This window comes from Heterodontus francisci, chromosome 18 (genome assembly GCF_036365525.1).
Source record: "Heterodontus francisci isolate sHetFra1 chromosome 18, sHetFra1.hap1, whole genome shotgun sequence".
Classification (NCBI taxonomy): Eukaryota; Metazoa; Chordata; class Chondrichthyes; order Heterodontiformes; family Heterodontidae; genus Heterodontus; species Heterodontus francisci.
The window spans coordinates 26656814-26674865 of NC_090388.1; the positions used below are offsets into that span (position 1 = coordinate 26656814).

Consider the following 18052-nt stretch of genomic DNA (forward strand, 5'->3'; position numbering starts at 1 on the left):
GACAAACCTGTCCCCTTAAACATTTAAATGGCCCTGAAGGGCTTGAAACCCTTTAAAAATGGTGCCTGCGCCGTGGCACCGGACGCCGTTGCCGGGTTGGTGCGCCCGCCCCCTCTACATCATTGGGGGCGGCTGGTCCACCCCCTCCATTCTAATGAGCCGCCGCGTGAAGTATCGCAGTGGCTCCGCGTGAAGTATCGCAGTGGCTCCGCGTGAAGTATCGCAGTGGCTCCGCGTGAAGTATGCGGCGGCTCCGCATTGTATGTCTTGCGGGTGTGCTGCACACTTTTGAAGCTCACCTCTGTTTATAAAAATTCAGCCCATGGTCTCATGCCAGAACTCCTGAACTGGGAATAATGTATTTCAGATAAAAAATGAGATTAAACATAATTTATCCCTCTCCTCTCTGAATATTAAATTGTGTTCTTGGGGGAAAAAAGCACAACATTCTCTGTTTTCTCCTGTAATATTTCATCTTTCCCTTTTATATTAAAAGTTCAGAAAGAATTATCTGAAAGAAAAATATAGTTATAAGGAATATTGGAACAGTGAATTTAAAAATCCTTGTGAATGGACTGTCAACATACTTATCAATACTCTATATAAGAAAAGGTTCAAAGTTCTAACAAAGCCTAAGAAGGTGTTTAAGATGGATACTGTTAGAAAAATATGTCGTGTTGACTCATAACATTTAATACAGAATGGTCCATCTATAAAAGGTAAATTTTATATATGGTTTCTGCCAATCTCTCTCTTTTAGTGATATCCACTTCCTCCTTACACGTCTGTGACCATCTTTCTTTAAAGGTGTTAAATAAATGTGAACTGCTATTGTTGTTATCTTATTAATACTGTAATTTTCAAAAATTATTTCTATATACAGCATTATTGGCCCGAATTTCATCATCAGCAGCGAAGTGACCGCGTTTGCCGCTGACTTAGAAGAAAACTACCCATAAAGATCTAGCGATCCCTGTGTTATGGATTTTCCCCTTTTCCAAGTTAGTTTGAATTGGGCACCAAGTTAAGGGGATCACCAGGTAACCAGCAACAGTGATGCCATCAAGAAGGGTAAAGAGCCAATTCATAGTGAAGTATTCTCAGACAGCAAATCAGGAAGTATAATGTACAGATTATCCTTCACTTTTAACTAAATTTTAGAGAGCAAAATAAATGACCATGACATTAAGGTAAAAGTTGAGATATCATAAAGTTTATTAAAAAATTATTTTAAAAATATGTGAAATTTATCCAAGCAGAATTTTGACATCACACAAATATAAAATTAGTTTTGCAGGGTCAGAAAGGTTTTCTGGCAGTTATTATAAACTTAGTATGCAGTTAAAAAAGTTACAAATCATTCAACAAGATGTAACTGTGTCAAGGGTTTTTACAGTGAGACGAATAGCATAAAAGGGCAAGTTTTCATTAGTTCAATGATTTCTGTTTGATTGCAGTCTGCAGTCCTTCAACAGTACATTCTATGCAGAACTGTAGAATCACTAATAGCAATTTCTGGATTTTCACTTTTAACTGCACATTTGTGGATCCAGAAGTTGCTGTCCTCTACAGAGCAGTAATGAACGATGACAGTTTCATTGTCAGTACTATCTTAAAATCCGATCCATTATATCTCAAATAATGTAAATTTCTGTCAAATACCTTTTCCTATGTGTAACAAAATTGCTACTGGAACTAGTGCATCATTTACTATAAAACTCAATGTATAAATCATTTTTTCCATTTCATATACAGGTGTTAAAAATCTTGTCTATGTACACACTACCTTTCCAGAAAGTTCACTTCCTGTCGTCATGATTTTTTTAAATTATACTTTTAGGTCACCATTTAACCTTCAAATTCCCCTGTAAACATAATAATGGAATTTTCCTCTGTAAACAGCTCTTGTAACAGTGCAGTTGCAGGCATTCTGCCACTAGGTGGAAATCTATCACCTCTGTTGTCATTGGCATGATAGCGACCCTAAATCAACCTCTAAACCTGCTAGTGTTGGTCTGTTAAATCCTTTCGTTTGTATTTTTGAAACTACGTATAAGTTTTAAAAGTTTGCACAAAGTTTAAAAAAATTGCTGCAGCTTTATTTATGATGCTGTGTTTCTGTTGGAATTTTTTTTTAAAATCTGCTGTCATCGGTCCTTCTTGCTCCAACCCAGTGCTGCTTTGAAGTTTAATGGTGCTGTCAGCTCCACTCCAGCTCTCCATAAATTTTTTTCAATTGCTCCTGCTTCCTCCAGCTCCGGTCAAGGTACCAATAAATTTTTCACTGACTATGTCGGCCTCACTTCCCTTAGCCTCAGATCGGCTCTGTGTTAATTTTTTAATGACTGTAGTAGCTGTTGGTAGTTCCACTTGCTCCAACCCTAGTCCTGGACTCAAGCTTTATGGCATCATCAATCCAGTTCTCCACTTTCATTTTTAAATTGCAACCTTCAGCCCAGTTTGCTCCTTGGTTCTGGTTTAAATTTTCAAGGCACTGTGAGCCCCACTTCAGTTCTCCATTAATTATTTGGTCACTGTGTCAGCCTCTGTTCCTCCAGTCTCACTCCAGCTCTAGATTTTTCCACAGCTCCATCGGTCTCACTTCCTCCAGCCCCAGTATAGCTCACAGTAAATTTTTATATGGTTGTTATTCCTTTAACACTTCCCTACCTGTGGGTAAATTTTTAAATGTCCCTGTCGGTTTCTCTTCCTGCTGTTCAGAATGAATTTGAAATGGCACTTGCCTCCCACCACAATCTACTTCAAAATAATTTCTTCAATGGACTCAGTGGACAATTTTTAATTGGGCTTAGCCCCTAAAGCTCCATGCACATTTATAATAATTTTTTTTAATGGCCTCAGTTCATGGAAACTTTTGAAATCAACATGCTTCCTCTGCACTCAGTCAGGGTCTCAATTTTATTTTAAGTGACCCCAATTAGTGGAAAGTTTGTAATTGGACTTTCTAGAGGGCTTTCTATAGCCCTCATGTATATTAAAATGCTTGAGTTGGTAATGCTGTCATACCGTTAGTGCATTGAAATCAATGGGTAATGCTAATGCAGAAATGACTATTTCCACCACTGGTGTAAACCCTACCCCTTCACTGATTACAACCAACACAGTTAAAAGACATACTATTTCCTATGAATAACTACGAGCAAGAACATGGGAAATTCACCAGTGTTTACTATTTTGTATCAGTGGACATCGCATCTTTATATTAAAAGGGTGGAATTGCTATATTAGAGTGAAAGCATTTTTTACTGTATACTGACTTAGCAATATGATAAATAGAAATATAATGGGATAGATTTTGCAGTCAGTGGTGAAGCAATGGTTCTCACTGCTGTTCTCGAAGAAAGCTGCCCACAAAGGTCTAGGCAATTTCTGTGGCTCAGTTTTCCCATTTCCTGATGTCAGTTTGTTTCTGACGCTAAATCAAGGACATCTCCAGGTGTACAACAGCAGTGATGTCATTAAACAAGGTAAGCAACCAATCAAATTGAAGTATTCTCATAGACAGCAAACCAGGCAGTAAAAACCACTTAATCGCTTCACTTTTAATTTTAAAGTTTTACAGATATTGAAATAAACTATTGGGACATACACAGGGGACTAAAGTAGAACTTTAAAAAAAAATTCAAAATAAGTGAATTTTTCTTTCAGAATGGAGAAATTTGGACACTCAGCAAATATAATATTATTCTTCAGGGCCAGTACACCTCATTCAACAACGTGTAACTTTCTCAAGGATTTTTACAGTGAGACTAAGAGCATAAGAGTGGAAGTTCTCACCAGTTAAATGATTTCTAATTAATTGCATTCTGGGGGGGTAACTTCAACAGCGCACCCCATTGGGGAGTATACAATCACTGAGAGCAACTTTTGGATTTCCGTGTTCAACTGCAAATGTGCACACTGCAGAAGTTGTTGTCAGTTTCAGAGGAATAATGATGGCGAAGATTGACAGGTTTGCTATCATTGCTACTGCAAATTCTGGGCCAAAACATACAAATAATCATGTCAATTACAAAAATTAATATAACACATTTTCTGCAATGAGGTCTGTTGCAGAAAATGTGTTATATTAAGTACTGCAATATCTTCAAGGCAAATCGTACATGCACCTTTTTACTAACTACAAAATATTATCCAACATTACATGAAGTATTTAAACAGCCTTTAAACTAGGGATATTTTTCATGATTTGGGGTTTTCTCCTTTCATATGTTCTGTTTCTTGATGGGAAACTAAAATAAATCTCACGGAAATTCAAACGTTTATTTACATGTTCACTATGACTCTACTCTCAACAGAAATGCAATCATCTTATAAATCTACGTGTTGGAGCTACCTGGTTCTTATCACATAGGTATTCCAAACCTCTTTGCATGTGGTAAGAAGTGGAGGGTTTCTGCTATATGTAACTAGAAGCAATAAAATAGTCATGATTAATTTATCCAAGAGCTGTGTTCAGTCAGGTTGCCCTATGACAGCAATGATCTGTAGGTTCTACTGCTGATTGCACGTTTAAGCCAAATACTTATAATGAGCTCTGATTATGAACTTCGAGTAACCCTATTCCTAAGGCCCTGAATGATAGTAGTTCCCATATGTATGAAATTTTCACTTCCAGCCAGCTTAACACTCCCCAAAATAAAAAGTACTCAGAAATGTTAGGCTCTGCACGAGTGAAATCTTGCTTACAACTTGTGCATTTCACATACTTTACATTCAAAAATTTTAAAGAACACACTAACTGTTTACTCGATCACAACTGGCTAACAGTTTTCAAAGCACCATTCCAAAGATAACAAAACAATGTCAGGTTTCAATATCTCATTATAAATTGCAATCAACCAAAAGTCAACCCACATGCAGCAATTATTCACTCAGTGGTATACAGTTAGAACTTAATGTCACTCAATCATCAATTAGAGTTACATTTTCCTTCCACTGACTGGAAATGAGTAGTTAATACAGCTCTAATTAATGCCTTGATGTTTTTTCTGCATTCTGTTTGGAGACACTTGATAGAACAGGCCCTCAACAACATGTGCTATTTGGAAGGCAACCAATTAAAGTGCCACAGTAAGAAGCATCACACAATAATGTGCCATTCAGTACTATTCTCAATGTTACATGAATTTCTAGGATCATCTTATTGTGTTTACACGCTTGTGGAGATAATATGACTAAGCCACTCTGCAAAAGGATATAGAACTGATTTTTAAACTGCCAATTTTTAACTAGATAGTGGGGCAGTATACCACAATGCTATAACAACAGATGTATGGATATCTATAAGCTTGCGCACATGCGATTCAGGACTTCAGCCTGTAATTTATTGTATCGCACTTACACAGAAATTATGTCAAAATTTATGTCGCTTTCTCTACTGACTTTGCCATTGAGAACGTGCAACAATATTTCCTGTGGAGCTCATTTTCCTATATAAATTTTCCTCAAGTTCTGCGCTTCTTCCTTCAAAGCTGCTGTCATTACACCTCTCCTCAAAAACCATACTCGACCCCTATGTACTTGCAAACTATAGCCCCATTTGAACCTTCCTTTCCTCTCCAAAGTCCTTGAATGTGTAGTCACTTCCTAAATCCGTGCCTATCATTCCCACAATTTCATGTCTGACTCCCTCCAATCAGGTTTTCAGCCCAGCCACAGTACTGAAGCTACCCTTGTTAAAGTCACAAATGACACTGTGACTATGATAGGCTATCCCTTCTCATTTCCTACCTGTCAGCAGCCTTCGACACAGTTAGCCACAGCATCCTCCTCCAATACCTCTCTTCTGTCATTCAGCTGGGTGGAACTACCCTAGCTTGGTTCCATTCTTATCTACCTAAACATAGCCAGAGACAAACCTGCAATGTCTTCCCACTCTTGCTCTGTTACCTCTGGAGATCCCCAAGGATCTATTCTTGGCCCCCTTCTATTTCTGTTCCACATGCTACTTCTCTGCGCTATCACCCGAAAACACAGCATCAAATTTCACATATATGCTGATGACACTTGGTTCTATCGCACCACCATCTTGTTGGACCCGTCCACTGTCTCTGCTTTGTCATACTATTCGTCCAACATCCAATATCGGATGAGCAGAAATTTCCTCCAACTAAATATTGGGAAGGCTTCACTGTCTTTAGTTCCTGCCATTCCCATCCTTGGCAACTGTCTTAAGCTGAGCAAAACAGTTTGCGACCTCAACATTGTGTTTGATCCCAAATTGAGTTTCTGACTCCATATCCACACCATCACCAAGGTTTGCACCTGCATAATGACGCTCGACTATGACCTACCCTCAGCCTATCTGCTGCCGAAATCATTCCTACCTTTGTTACTTCTAGACATGACAATTCCAATGCTCTCCTAGCCAACTTCCCATTTTCCACCCTACATAAACTTGAGCTCATCCAAAACTCTATTTTTCATATCTTAACTCACTCCAAATCACATTTGCCCAACATCCACATGCTTGCTGACCTTTACTGGCTCTCCATCCGACAGTGCCTCGATTTTAAATTCCTCATCCTTGTTTTCAAATCCCTCCATTGCCTCACCTCAGCCTATCTGTGTAACCTCCTCCAGCCTTACAAGGCTTAGAGATTGCTGTGCTGCTCCAATTATAGCCTCCTGCGCCTCCCTGATCTTAATTGTTCCATCATTGGTAGCAGTGTTTTCAACTGCCTTGGCTCAAAGCTCTGGAATTCCCTCTCTAAAGCTCTCCGCCTCTCTACCCCTCTCTCCTCTTTTAAGATGCTCCTAAACATCTCTCTCTTTGATCAAGCTTCTGATCAACTTACCTAATTTTTTTCCTTCGATGGCTCGGTGTCAAAAATATTTTGATTGGTATTTCTCTTAAGTGCCTTGGCAATACGAGCATACGAATTAAAAGTAGGAGTAGGCCACACGGCCCCTCGAGCCTGCTCCGCCATTCAATAAGTTCATGGCTGATCTGATTGTACTTCACTCCACTTTCCCGCCTACGCCCAATAACCTTTCACCTCCTTGCTTATCACAAATATATCTAGCTCTGCCTTAAAAATATTTGAAGACTCTTGCTTCCACTGCCTCTTGAAGAAGAGTTCCAAAGACTCACGACCCTCTGAGAGAAAAAAAATCTCTCCTCATCTCTGTCTTAAAGGGCGACCCCTTATTTTTAAACAGTGACCCCTAGTTCGAGATTCTCCCACAAGGGGAAACATCCTTTCCACATCACCTTGTCAAGACACCTCAGGATCTTATATGTTTCAATCAAGTAGCCTCTTCCTCTTCTGAACTCCAGCGGATACAAGTCAAGCCTGTCCAACCTTTCCTCATATGACAACCCCCCGTTCCAGGTATGGGGACCCTGCCACCTTCCCAACTGCAACCAAATTAAGTACAGGACATGGACTTCCTGCCCTGCCGCAAATTGAGACCCTTAAGTGGCCAATTAATGCCCCATTAAGGGCCTCATCCCGCCATTGCTGGTATTAGTCCTGTGGTGGACAGGCCTGTCACCGCACAGCGAGCATGTCAAGCAAACTCGTCCAGGTTTCTTGCTGGCTCCGATGGGGTTGGAGTGGGGGAGGGTCTCTCATTCAAAATCACTTAGTGCCTTAAAAAGGGACCTGGCATCAGGAAGGGGGCCTGCAGAGAGCCACCTGCCTGCCCTTGCTGCTGACCCCCGACACCCTCCATCCCCTATGACTCCCACCCCACAAAATCCCTCCTGCCCTGACTTACTTGTGGCCTGGGTCCCTCAACTCCAGTGAGTGCTCTACTGGCAGCAGCCACTGCCTCCGTGGCGGTGCTACTCAATTACAGAGCTGCCAGCCTCTGATTGGTCGGCAGTTCTCAGCAGGCAGGATTTCTGTCATCGGGGTCCTCAATCCTGATGAAGGCCTGCCACTGTCCACTTAAGGGCCTAGTTGGCACATAAACCGGCAGGCCTTCCCCGGAGGAGGCGACATGGGGCTCTAGCCAGCACTTTGGACGGTGGTCAAGAACCCCGTCGCCACGATAAAATCCATCCCCACCCCTCCGACCCACTGTGTGTGTACCTACACCACAAGGACTGCAGTGGTTCAAGAAGGTGGCAATTAAAGCTGGGCAATAAATGCTGGCCTTGTCAGCGATGCCCACATCACAGAAATGCATATAAAAACCCTGTTGTAATAACAGATAACTACTAAGTATCATCACCTCATTCCATGACAATATGAAAGGCACAATTCAGTATAGCGGCGCCTCATCAGACCCCTTTCCTATCCTGAGTGGCATGAAACAGGGCTGTGTTCTCGCACCTACACTGTTTGGGATTTTCTTCTCCCTGCTGCTCTCACACGCGTTCAAGTCTTCAGAAGAAGGAATTTTCCTCCACACAAGATCAGGTGGCAGGTTGTTCAACCTTGCCCGCCTAAGAGCGAAGACCAAAGTACGGAAAGTCCTCATCAGGGAACTCCTCTGTGCTGACGATGCTGCATTAACATCTCACACAGAAGAGTGTCTGCAGAGTCTCATCGACAGGTTTGCGGCTGCCTGCAACGAATTTGGCCTAACCATCAGCCTCAAGAAAACGAACATCATGGGACAGGATGTCAGAAATGCTCCATCCATCAATATCGGCGACCACGCTCTGGAAGTGGTTCAAGAGTTCACCTACCTAGGCTCAACTATCACCAGTAACCTGTCTCTCGATGCAGAAATCAACAAGCGCATGGGAAAGGCTTCCACTGCTATGTCCAGACTGGCCAAGAGAGTGTGGGAAAATGGCGCACTGACACAGAACACAAAAGTCCGAGTGTATCAAGCCTATGTCCTCAGTACCTTGCTCTACGGCAGCGAGGCCTGGACAACATATGTCAGCCAAGAGCGACGTCTCAATTCATTCCATCTTCGCTGCCTCCGGAGAATCCTTGGCATCAGGTGGCAGGACCGCATCTCCAACACAGTAGTCCTCGAGGTGGCCAACATCCCCAGCTTATAAACACTACTGAGTCAGCGGCGCTTGAGATGGCTTGGCCATGTGAGCCACATGGAAGATGGCAGGATCCCCAAGGACACATTGTACAGCGAGCTCGCCACTGATATCGGACCTACCGGCCGTCCATGTCTCCGCTTTAAAGACGTCTGCAAACGCGACATGAAGTCCTGTAACACTGATCACAAGTCATGGGAGTCAGTTGCCAGCGTTCGCCAGAGCTGGTGGGCAGCCATAAAGGCGGGGCTAAAGTGTGGTGAGTCGAAGAAACTTAGCAGTTGGCAGGAAAAAAGACAGAAGCGCAAGGGGAGAGCCAACTGTGTAACAGCCCTGACAACCAATTTTTTCTGCAGCACCTGTGGAAGAGTCTGTCACTCTAGTATTGGCCTTTATAGCCACTCCAGGCGCTGCTCCACAAACCACTGACCACCTCTTGGCGCTTACCCATTGACTCCCGAGACAAGGAGGCCAAAGAAGAAGAAGCAGAAGAATAACAGATAATATTTTAATAAGTGAAATGAGTCTGAGAAGTTAGCTCAGTTCTAGATTCACATGATGTACACATAATAGTGCACCAACTACCAAACCTTTGATACCAAACAGACACTATGGATGGAATTTTGAGTGCCATGGTGTTCCGGACGGCGGGACTGAAAGTTGGCGTAACTTCCACTTCCACCCCAATTCCTGTTTCGCATGCAACTTTGTGTGTGAATATGATGTGTAGCAATGGGCATGGGAGATCTGTGGGATCATGCAGCGGCAGCGACCTTTCATTGGTGAACCCACCGTCATTGGCCAAAGTAGCATGATCGACACAGATATAAAACTGTTTTGTGCTTGCAGCCTCAAGGATCAGCTTTCCTTTCATGTAAGTATCTTCAGATTAACCTAAATAGAAGATTTTACTAAATTTAAAATGTTTTTGCGCGCCTTCACATCATTTATTTTCCCTGGAGCAAAAGGGTGTCAGATGTCAGCGAGTAGGTGGAGACCAGCCCCATGTTTCAATGATGCCTCTCTGCAGGTTTTCCTCCAGTCTGTCAGGGAAGGGCAGGAGGAAAGGCTTCTTCCCTGCAGATGGAATCAGAAGACCCTCCTGCCCGACCAAGGCAACTTGGATGGAGGTAGCAGAGGATGTCTTGAACCGTAGTGTGATATGCAGAACCTGGGTGCAGTGCCTCAAACATGTCAATGACTTGCTCAGATCGGTGAGGGCAAGTGGTCTTGGAGAAGCAGCTCCATTGTTTTCCACCTTGGCTCTATGTCTTTAAGGCAGGAGGTACACAAGGAATGCAGTGGAACGCATGAGCAGCCTTGGTGCCAGTCATACGAACATAGGAATTAAGAGCAGATGTAGGCCACACGACAGCCCCTTGAGCCTGCTCCGCCATTCAACAAGATCATGGCTGATCTGATTGTAACCTCAACTCCACATTTCCACCTACCCCCAATAACCTTTCACCCCCTTGCTTACCAAGAATCTATCTACCTCTGCCTTAAAAATATTCAAAAGCTCTGCTTCCACCGCCTTTTGAGGAAGAGTTCCAAAGACTCATGACCCTCAGAGAAAAAATTTCTCCTCATCTCTGTCTTAAAGGGCGACCCATTATTTTTAAAGAGTGACCCCTAGATCTAGATTCTCCCACAAGAGGAAACATTCTTTCCACATCCACCCTGTCAAGACCCCTCAGAATCTTATATGTTTCAATCAAGTTGCCTCTCACTCTTCTAAACTCCAGTGGATACAAGCCGAGCCTGTCCAACCTTTCCTCATAAGATAACCCGTCCATTCCAGGTATTATTCTAGTAAACCTTCTCTGAACTGCTTCCAACGCATTTACATCCTTCCTTAAATAAGGAGACCAACACTGTACACAGTACTCCAGATGTGGTCACACAAATGCCCTGTATAACTGAAGCAAATCCTCCCTACTTTTGTATTCAAATCCCCTCGCAATAAACAATAACATTCTATTAGCTTTCCTAACTACTTGCTATACCTGCATACTAACCTTTTGTCACTGAATAATTGTGCGCCAAGGTGAAGATTGGCGTTGTTTATGTGATTGGATGTGTTGTGCGAAAACGGGAGGAAAGGTCCCTGACATGAGGTTGCTGACCATGGCTGAGGAGGAGGTGTCAGAGATCGCGAGACAGTGGGGAGGCAGGGCTTTCGGAGATGGCAAGGCCGGATCCACAAAGCGCAAGGATAAAGTGTCATCTCCACTCTTGCAGACATATGTGGATACAAAAGGAAATTGTGTGAACACAATGGCATCAGATGCTTAAAGTGCCTCTGTGTCTCTACTGAAGGTGCCCACACTTGAGTCATGGAACGCCATGGAGGCCCAGAACTCCCCCACTGGTGAAGAAGCAGCAGCCAATGCCCCAGAGGATGTACAGTCACCTGCCTCGTCTTCCACCTACGCCAGCACAAACACATCCACATAGTGTGCGGGGGTTTTAAGATTATAACCTGTGTCACAAGCTGGTGGTCACAACACAGACACATCCCAGCAGCTGGGGAAGCGTTTTATTTTATTTGTTCATTGGATACAGGCGTCGCTGGCTAGGTCAGCACTTATTGCCCATCCCTAATTGCCCTCGAGTAGATGGTGGTGAGCTGCTTTCTTGAACCGCTGCAGTCCATGTGGGGTAGGTGCACCCACACTGCTGTTAGGAAGGGAGTTCCAGGATTTTGACCGAGCGACAGTGAAGGAATGGCGATATAGTTCCAAGTAAGGATGGCGTGTGGCTTGGAGGGGAACTTGCAGGTGATGGAGTTCCCATGAATCTGCTACCCCTGTCCTTCTAGGTGGTAGAGGTCGCGGGTTTGGAAGGTGCTGTCTAAGGAGTCTTGGTGCGTTGCTGCAAGGCATCTCGTAGATGGTACACACTGCTGCCAAAATGCGTCAGTGGTGGAGGGAGTGAATGTTGAAGGTGGCGGATAGGGTGCCAATCACCCGGGCTGGTTTGCCCTGGATGATGTCGAGCTTCTTGAGCGTTGTTGAAGCCGCACTCATCCAGGCAAGTGGAGAGTATTCCATCACACTCCTAACTTGTGCCTTGTTGATGGTGGACAGGAGGTGAGTTACTCACCACAGAATTCCCAGTCTCTGACCTGCTTTTTATTTATTTTTTTTTATTTTTAGAGCTACAGCACTGAAACAGGCCCTTCGGCCCACCGAGTCTGTGCCGACCAAGAACCACCCATTTATAGTAACCCTACGGTAATCCCATATTCCCTAACACCTACCTACACCAGGAGCAATTTATAATGGCCAATTTACCTATCACCTGCAAGTCTTTGGCGGTGGGAGGAAACCGGAGCACCCGGCGAAAACCCAAGCGGTCACAGGGAGAACTTGCAAACTCCGCACAGGCAGTACCCAGAATTGAACCCGGGTCCCTGGAGCTGTGAGGCTGCGGTGCTAACCACTACGCCACTGTGCCGCCCTTTTATAGCCACTGCATTTATGTGGCTAATCCAATTCAGTTTCTGGTCAGGATGTTGATAGTGGCAGATTCAGGAATGGTAATGCCATTGAACATCAAAGGGAGATGGTTAGATTCTCTCTTGTTTGAGATGGTCATTGCCTGGCACTTGTGTGGCGAAAACGTTACTTGCCACTTATCAGTCCAAGCCTGGATGCTGTCCAGGTCTTGCTGCACATGGACATGGACTGCTTTAGTATCTGAGGAGGCGTGAATGGTGCTGAACATTGTGCAGTCATCAGCGAACATCCCATTTCTGACCTTATGATTGACGGAAGGTCATTGATGAAGCAGCTGAAGATGGTTAGGCCTAGGACATTACCCTGAGGAACACCTGCAGTGATGTCCTGGGACTGAGATGATTGGCCTCCAACAATCACAACCATCTTCCTTTGTGCTAGGTATGACGCCAAAAAGCTTGAAATCCAATCCGGCCAATTACCACCCTGTCAGTCTACACCCGATCATCAGCAAAGTGCTGGAAGAGGTCGCTGACAGTGCTATCAGGCAGCACTTGCTCAGCAATAACCTGCTCACCAGAGCCACTCAGCTCCTGACCTCATTACAGCCTTGGTCCGAACATGGACAAAAGAGCTGAACTCCAACCAGTGGAGAGTTTTCCCCCATTTCCCATTGACTCCAGTTTTGCTAGGGCTCCTAGATGCAATCCTGGGTCAAATGCTGCCTTGATGTCAAGGGCAGTCACTCTCACCTCACCTCTCCCCTGGAGTTCAGCTCTTTTGTCCATGTTAGGACCAAGGCTGTAATGAGGTCAGGAGCTGAGTGGCCCTGGTGAGCAGGTTATTGCTGAGCAATTCTGGGTACTGCCTGTGTGGAGTTTGCAAGTTCTCCCTGTGACCGCGTGGGTTTTCGCCGGGTGCTCTGGTTTCCTCCCACAGCCAAAGACTTGCCGGTTGATAGGTAAATTGGCCATTATAAATTGCACCTGGTATAGATAGGTGGTAGGGGAATATAGGGAAGGTGGGGATGTGGTAGGAATATGGGATTAGTGTAGGATTAGTATAAATGGGTGGTTCATGGTCGGCAAAGACTCGGTGGGCCGAAGGGCCTGTTTCAGTGCTGTATCTCTAAAAAAAAAAGTGCCGCCTGATAGCACTGTCAACAACCCCTTCCAGCACTTTGCTGATGATCGGGTGTAGACTGACAGGGTGGTAATTGGCCAGATTAGATTTCAAGCTTTTTGCTGACAGGACATCCTTGGGCAATTTTCCACATTGCCGAGTAGGTGCCAGTGTTGTAGCTGTACTCGAACAGCTTGGCTAGAGGCATGGCTAGTTCTGGAGCACAAGTCTTCAGTGCTATTGCTGGGATGTTGTCAGGCCCATAGACTTGACAGTATCCAGTACCTTCAGCCGTTTCTTAATATCACATGGAGTGAATCGGATTGGCTAAAGACTAGCATCTGTGATGCTAGGACCTCAGCACTTCCGGCTGAACATGGAAGCAAATGCTTCGGCCTTGTCCTTTGCATGGATGTGCTGGGTTCCCCCATTGTTGAGGATAGGGATATTTGTGCAGCCTCCTCCTCCTGTCAGTTGTTTAATTGTCCATCATCATTCACGACTGGATGTGGCAGGACTGCAGAGCTTAGATCTGATCTGTTGGTTGTGGGATCGCTTAGCCCTGTCTATTCCATGCTGCTTCTGCTGTTTGGCATGCAAGTGATCCTGTGCTGTAGCTTCACCAGGCTGACACCTCATTTTTAGGTATGCCTGGTGCTGCTCCAGGCATGCCCTCCTACACTCTTCATTGAACCAGGGTTGGTCCCCTGGCTTGATGCCAATGGTCGGGGGTGGGGGGGGGGGGGGCGGAATATGCTGGACCATGAGGTTACAGATTGTGGTTGAATACAATTCTGCTGCTGATGACGGCCCACAGCGCCCAATTTTGAGTTGCTAGGTCTGTTCGAAATCTATTCCATTTCACACGATGGAGGTGCCACACAACACAATGGTGGGTATGCTCAATGTGAAGATGGGACTTTGTCTCCTCAAGGACTGTGCGGTGGTCACTCCTACCAATACTGTCACGGACAGATGCATCTGCAACAGGTAGATTGGTGAGGATGAGGTCAAGTAGGTTTTTCTCTCTTGGTTCCCACAGCACCTGCTGGAGACGCAGCCTAGCAGCTATGTCCTTGAGGACTCGACCAGCTTGGTCAGTAGTGGTGCTACCAAGCCACTTGTGGTGATGGACATTGAAGTCCCCCACCCAGAGTATCTTTTGTGCCCTTGCTACCCTCAGCATTTCTTCCAATTGGTGTTCAACATGGAGAAGCACTGATTCAACAGCTGAGGCGGGGGTGGGGGGGGGCAGCCATGGTGATAATCAGTAGGAGGTTTCCTTGTCCATGTTTAGCCTGATGCCATGAGACTTCATGGGGTCCAGAGTCAATGTTGAGGATGCCCAGGGCATCTCCCTCCCGACTGTCTACCACTGTGCTGCCATCTCTGGTGGGTCTGTCCTGCCGGTGAGACAGGACATACACAGGGATGGCGATGGCGGTGTCTGGGACATTGCAAGGTATGATTCCATGAGTTTTAAAAAATTCTCTCATGGGACATGGGACTCGCTGGCAGGCCAGCATTTTTTGCCCATCCCTAATTGCCCTTGAACTGAATGTCTTGCTTGGCTATTTCAGAGGGCAGTTAAGAGTCAACCACATTGCTGTGGGTCTGGAGTCACATGTAGGCCAAACAAAAGAACGGCAGATTTCCTTCCCTAAAGGACATTCGTGAACCAGATAGATTTTTACGTCAATTGATAATAGTTTCATGGCACCATCAGTCAGCGCTGAGTCTGGTGAGAAGGCGTTTTAAGGGTTAATTTCTATCTCATGTCTAGTTTTTCCTTCAATTTAGCAATTAACTAAAAATTTCTCTTAAAATGTCAAGAGAAGTTAAGTTTTATTCTGGCCTTAAAACAGGGGTATACAAGCTCTCTGGGAGCAGCTGCAGCTAGTTACTTAGATAGCATTAGAAAGGCAGTGGAAGCAGAGTCTTTGAATATTTTTAAGGCAGAGGTAAATAGATTCTTGATAAGCAAGGGGGTGGAAGATTATCGGAGTAGGTGGAAATATGGAGTAATCAGTTCAGCCATGAACTTATTGAATGGCGGAGCAGGCTCCAGGGGTTGAGTGGCCTACTCCTGCTCCTAATTTGTATGTTCCTAGCTGGCTGAAACTGGTTTTCAGAAGCTTGAATCAATTGTTTTTCAGAAAGTATAAAAGTGGGGCTTCCTCAGTACTGCTTTGAGTGCACAGTATGTAAAGTGGGAGCTTGATGAAGGAGATGCTTTTTCTACCTTTTTTCAGCCTCCAGTAGCTGGCTTTCCTTTTGGTACAAGGGAAGAAGCTGGTTGGTGAGTAACTGGTAAGTTATTCTACTTGTAATAGTTTTTAAAGTTATGGTATGGCAGGTCAGCTTGGCCAAGTGGAATGTACATCCTGTGGTACGTGGGAAGTCATGGATGCACCATCTATCCTAGACGAACACATCTGCATGAAGTGTCACTGGTTGCAGAAGCTTGAGCTCTGAGTTTCAGAACTTAAGCAGTGGCTGGTGTCACTGTTGGGCATCTGCAAGGTGGAGGGCTATGTGGATTGTATGTTTAGGGAGGCGGTCACACTGCAGGTTAGGAGCATGCAGGCAGAGGGAATGGGTGACCCCCAGGCAGGTAGTGCAGGAGTCCCCTAGCTTTCTGATTGGTTTTCCATTTTGGTTACTGGTGAGGGTGATCATTCCTCAGGGAAGTGCAGCCAGAGAAAATTTTGTGGAATCAAAAGGGTGCGTGCTTAAAACTCTCCATTTAATGACATTTTCTCCAGACTATTTTGAAGTGACACACAAACTATTTCTAAAACATTATTGGACTGCAAACTTGGCTTCTTGTGGAGGCTGGGCCTTTATTTTGTGAGAAGTGAGTTTTGCCTACCTTCTAATTTCACTTACTACTTTTCTATTTCCTGTTACCAACTTTACTTCCTTCCAATTTGAACTACCCTTCAGGTTCCCATCCTCCTGACAAGCTAGTTTAAACCATCCCCAACAACACTAGCAAATCTCCCTGTGCGAATTTTAGTCCTGGTGCTGTTGAGGTGTAGCCCATCCATATTGTACAGGTCCCACTGGACAGAAGTGAGTACCAACCAGGCTTAGAATGCAGACTAATGTCAAAGACAAGGTTAAGGGCACGCTATCCGAATGCACGCACCATTTGCAACAAGGTAGATGATTTAAAGGCACAAACAGAAGTAAATGGGTATGATCTAATTGCCATTACAGAAATGTGGCTACAGGGTGACCAAGACTGGGAACTGAATATTCAAGGATATTTAACATTTAGGAAGGACAGGCAAAAAGGAAAAGGAGGTGGTGTTGTGCTGATAAGAATAAGGAATGGGATCAGTAATTAGTAAGGGAGGATCTCAGATCAGAAGAACAAATGTGGGATCTGTTTGGGTGGAGCTAAGAAACAGCAAGGGGCAGCAAACATTGGTAGGAGCTGTTGAAAGGCCACCAAACAGTAGTGGTAGTGTGGGGCATGGTATTAATGAGATTAGAGAAAAATGTAGCATAGGTAATACAGTGATTATGGCTGACTTCAATCTGCACATAGACTAGGTAAACCTCATGAGCACTAATGTTGTGGAGGATGAGTTTCTGGAGTGTTAGGGCTGGTTTGCTGGAGCAGTATGTTGAGGAACTGACTCGAACAGTCTATTTTTAGATTTAGTATCATGTAATGAGAAAGCTCATTAATAATTTTGTTGTTAAAAGAACCTTTAGGGATGAGTGACCTAATATGATAGAATTTTACATTGTTTGAAAGTGAGGTAGTTCAATCTGATGCCAGGGTGTTAAATCTGAACAAAATATAATTATGAAGGATGAGGGGAAAATCGGCTGAGGTAGATTGGAAAATATATTACAAGGTATGACAGTATATAGGCAATAGATAGTCTTAAAAAAATTATTACATCATTTACAGCAATATACATTCCTTCAAGGCACAAAACCCCAAAGTAAAGACAGTCAACCGCGGCTAACAACGGAAGCTAAGGATTGTATAAGATTAAAAGAAAAGGCCTGTAAAGTTGCCAGAAATAGTAGCAAACCTGAGGATTTTAGAATACAGCAAAGGAGGACCAAGAAACTGAAAGAAAGGGAGAATAGAATATGAATGTAAACTAGCAAAAAACATAAAAATGAACTGTAAAAGCTTCTATAGGTAGATAAAAGGAAATGTCTGGCTAAGACAAATGCAGGTCCATTACAGGCAGAATCAGGAGAATTTATAATGGGGGAAATACAGAAATGACAGAGAAGCTAAATGATTACTTTGTCAGTCTTCACTGAGGAAGATACAAGAAATCTTCCAGAATTAGAGATCCAAGGGACTAGGGAGAATGAGGAATTAAAGGAAATTACTATTGGTAAGAAGGTTGTATTGGAGAAATTAATGGGTCTGAAGGTTGATGTGTCCCTGGGACCTGATATTCTACATCCCAGAGTGTTGAAGGGGGTAGATATGGAAATAGTGCATGCATTG

The 18052-nt window shown here is 44.1% G+C and overlaps 1 protein-coding gene across 4 annotated transcripts in view; it reads right to left on the reverse strand.

The window, feature by feature from the left end:
* The window catches only part of lrriq1 (leucine-rich repeats and IQ motif containing 1), a 213534-nt gene that overhangs the window by 113983 nt on the left and 81499 nt on the right, over nucleotides 1-18052 (reverse strand). The gene's annotated exons all lie outside the window — the stretch shown is intronic.